This window comes from Triticum dicoccoides, chromosome 2B (assembly GCF_002162155.2).
Source record: "Triticum dicoccoides isolate Atlit2015 ecotype Zavitan chromosome 2B, WEW_v2.0, whole genome shotgun sequence".
Lineage (NCBI taxonomy): Eukaryota > Viridiplantae > Streptophyta > Magnoliopsida > Poales > Poaceae > Triticum > Triticum dicoccoides.
The window spans coordinates 765423997-765428247 of record NC_041383.1 but is presented as its reverse complement, the minus strand read 5'-3'; positions in this window follow the sequence as shown (position 1 = coordinate 765428247).

The window sequence follows — 4251 nt, the reverse complement described above, 5'->3', positions numbered from 1 at the left end:
TGACTTTAGTCTTACTTTTGTATGAGTTTGTAAGGTCTTGTGTGAATAATTAATAAAGTGGCTGCATGCATCGTTCAGATGCAGAGGCCGGGGGTCCTCCTTCATTTCAAAAAAAAAAGCAACGTGCGATCGTTGGAGGAGCGCCACATACCACGGAGCACGGATGGGAGCATTTTCGCGGAGCAGGCAAGCCTCGCCCCCAGCCGGTGATCGCTACGTCTTGGCCAGCTACAAAATCGGGCGCATCGTTGGTTTGTTAGCAAGCAGCACGAGCGATGGATATGGATGTGGTAGTGGTTAGTTGTGGATGCATGCAGATCGCTTGGAGTTGATTAGCGAGCTGGTGTGTGTCTGGCTATTTAAGCCATGTAATCCAGACCATTGTTGTACGGTGTGGTGCCGAGCGAGTTTAGGCTCGGAAAAAAAACAAGAACCGCCGTTCGTCGGCGTGGCGCCGTTCGTGCGGCGGGGCGTTTGTCGCCGGAAAGTCTAATGTCCCCCTCTTTCTTCCACCTCCGTATGTCCGAGTGTGTGTGAGAAAGATATTCGTCCGGCGTTCGTGTCGCCGGAGGCTACTCGGCACCGGGTATGTCCCAACACCTCTTGCCGGAGAAGAAATTCTGCTGAAACACTGTAGTAGCCTGGTTAGCTGAACTTCCCTGGAACGAACGGAATTAGCTTATGGCATGCCTTGTTGGTTTGAGCTGGTCGTGTTTGCTGTGGGATGGGTGATCGAGTTGGTGCTGAGCTAATCGTGTCATGTGAATCACAGCATTTGCCATTGCAGCCTGAATGTCATCGACAATGCTGTGAATCAGAGTACATTCCTGTGACCCTCTGTAGTTTAGACACCGCAACTACAATCATCATCGCATCGAGAAAAACACACGCATGCATGCATTTCCGGTGGTCATCCGAACAAAACACACGAGGTGGCCAAAAGAGACGAGGTGCCCTGATACAACAAACATACAATCAAGCTGCAGCCACAGCACGCAGCAAGAAAAGAAGGAGAAGACACATCCCCATCTCCACGAGGAACAACACAAGGGAGTTACAGGAACAAAACCCTCCCTACCTGAACGAACGACGACGAACTAGACAGCCAAGAAGTGTGAATGGGGGAACTCCATGCGAGACACCGACGGCCTCCCTTCTTCCTCCTACCACATGAGGAAGAAGAAGAAAAACTCCCGCCGCGTCGCCATCATCCTCTCGCTTCTGCAAAGATACTTATACCCCAAGCATCTCCATCCCCATGCCCTTTCAGAGGCTCAGCAGCTCTGATCGCCTCACCTGCTTTGAAACTGGCCACCATCTGGGTCTCTCAAGTTTGGACGATGTGGATCGATCGAAGTGCATTGAACCTGGACATCTTATTGTAGCTAGCTTTTCGCTCTGTTGAATGGCCTTTGAGATTTGGGAATATTAGTTATCGATCCTGTGGTGGCACCTCACATAGTGTTTTGCCTTTTTCTTTCTCCTCTCTTTATGCCGCTTGCCCATATGTTATACAGTCACGCATGCATAATGAGACAACTAGCCAGCCCATTGGACCAGAGCAGACATGTTTTCTGATGGAAAAGACAAGATTAGGTCCATGTGCTCCGGCATCGGGGTTACCAAATGTGTCCTGCTATCATTATTTGTGTACATAACAAGGCCAGCAACTAGCTGACTTTTAGTTCAATAAACACTGAAGAACATGCACGTTCCACCGGCTACCGACACTCGAAAGGTAAGTGAAATACTACTTCGTTTCTGCGCATGATGATCCCACGATCAGTTCACAAGTGACCAATACAAGATCATCTCCATGCTCTCTACTTTGTCTAAACAGATTGATTCATGGCACATTTCAAAGCCACTGTCTGTGTAAAGTACTAGTAAACTGCCTGTGAAATGTTTTTCAACTAGTGCAGTACATTAGTAGGTCATCAAGGTACTGAACCCACTGTTTAATAAACTGTACGTAAGCACTGTGATTTCGAATTAATTAGTGGCGTATATTACCCTTGGCCTCTGCTGCATAGCAGTGTGAAATATTCACACGAAAAAAATACTACATTTTCTCTTCTTCCGCCTAAGTCGTTACTGATCACTTTAATTTTCTTCTGCCTAACTTCGTTATGAGCTACTGATTTTACCAAGATTCAAGATACTGCACAACAGCACTAATGCAACGAAACCATCCACCCATGAGATGTATGGAGCATTTTCCTGCACCAAATTATTAGTCTCTATTAGCAAAGATTCCCGGGGATCCTAGCTCGCGTGCCTGGCCAGTGGCCACTGGCCGTGCAACTGGTCGGCTCAAGCTTTGCACCAGTTGCATGGGATGATAATCATAATTATAACGTGATCCGTGCACTGCACCCCCTTTGCATGGATGTGCTGACAAAAATGTCCGTGGACAGAAACCAAGCGATGTCGCCGACGACGCTGATCTCTAGCTAGCTAGCTGCAGAAGATAAGGAATTTGCAGGCTGGACACGCATCTTTACTCCATGAGCCTTTGCACGATGCAGAAAAGGCACATCTCACCAGATTCCCTTGGCTCTAGCAGCTAGTTCGTTCTAACCTAGGCTGCATCACGGCTAGGTGCATTGCCAGGTTCATTGATCCAGCACCAAGACCATGTATTTTCTCCATTGCGCGCCGCAGTCCACAGGAAGCAACGGACTTGCTACTAGCTCTTCAGTTTTTCGTTTAGACTTATAAATAGCAGCCGCCTACACGCTCATCAGCAGGTGCGGATAAAACAAATCAATGAAGTGTGGTCCATGGTAGATGAACGAGAGTTCTAGCTAGCTACTTTGGTTGGTTGTCACCTGGAGTTCTCCTCAAATCACTTCAGTTGCTAGCTAACAAAAGCTTGCAGTGGCACTGTTTTATTAGTGTGCAATGCCGGGATATACAACATTGTATACTGAAGTGTTTGGGGGAACTCTGGGTGGCAACCAACAACATCGATAGGATTTGAGAGTGTTTGTGCTTTAGAAATTATAGTGGTAGGTCCATATACATTATGATGGGTGTGTTGGGATTAATCGAGCTTGGCCTCATCAGGAGTTCTCCTCAAGCACTTCAGGATGCGTCTTTGCAAGAACTTCCCTGAAGTGTTTGGGGGAACTCTCGGTGTTACTAAGCATTTGGACACATACCATAAGATAGATGCACTAATGAGCTGAAAACCACGTTTCGTTTTACTGGAAGGTCTCTTCAAGCACTTTACAAAGCACCTTTTTAAGGTATCATGTAAAGTATTTGGGGGAACTCTTGGTGCAACCAAGCACTTCGCAGATATTGCAGGTCATAAACCACAAGAGATGTACTCCAAATCACGTTTGGTATTACCAGGAGTTCCCTTCAAACACTTCACGAAGCACCTTTCTGAGAGCTTATATATGTGAAGTGTTTGGGGGAACTCTAGGTGCAATCAAGCATTTACTAGATACCAGCGCAAACCACAAGAGTTTTGCTAATGGTGAACCATGTTCGGTCTTACTGTGGGTTCGTTGCAAGCACTTCACGAGGCATTATTTCAAAATGCACCATTGTGAAGTGGTTGGGGGAACTCTTGGTGCCACCAAGCTTTACTCAATGCTGCCCAAGAACCCAAAGAGCTGATCGATGCAAGACATGTTTGGTATTACCATGGGTTCCCTGCAAGCACTTCATGAGGCATTGTTCCAAATGCCACTGTGAAGTGTTTGGGCGAACTCTTGGCGATGCCAAGCTTTACTCAATGCCAGGAAAGAATTAGAAGAGATGTTCAACATGAAGTATGTTTGGTCTTACCATGGGTTCCCTACAAGCACTTCACGAGGCATTAAAATGGCAATGTGAAGTGTTTGGGGGAACTCTTGGTGGCATCAAGCTTTACTAAATGCTGGCCAAGAACCAGGAGATGTGATCAACATGAAGCAAGTTTGGTCTTACCATGGGTTGCCAGCAAGCACTTCATGAGGTATGATTTCAACCAGCACTACGAAATGTTTGGGGGAGGGGGGGCTCCCAGTATCACAAAACAATTGGTGGACGTTGTTCGAGATGATCCAACGAGATTTTCCATCGAGTGTTTAGGCATCATCCTGAGCTCCTTTCAATGCTTTGCATCACATCATCAAAATGCCGCTCTCAATAATTTTTAGGTGTATTGTGAAGTGGCTTTTGTCGAATATGGGAGTGGGTTGGGGAGAGATCATTTTTTAACATCTGTGAGCACCTCCTGGTTGAAATGCGCTGGTG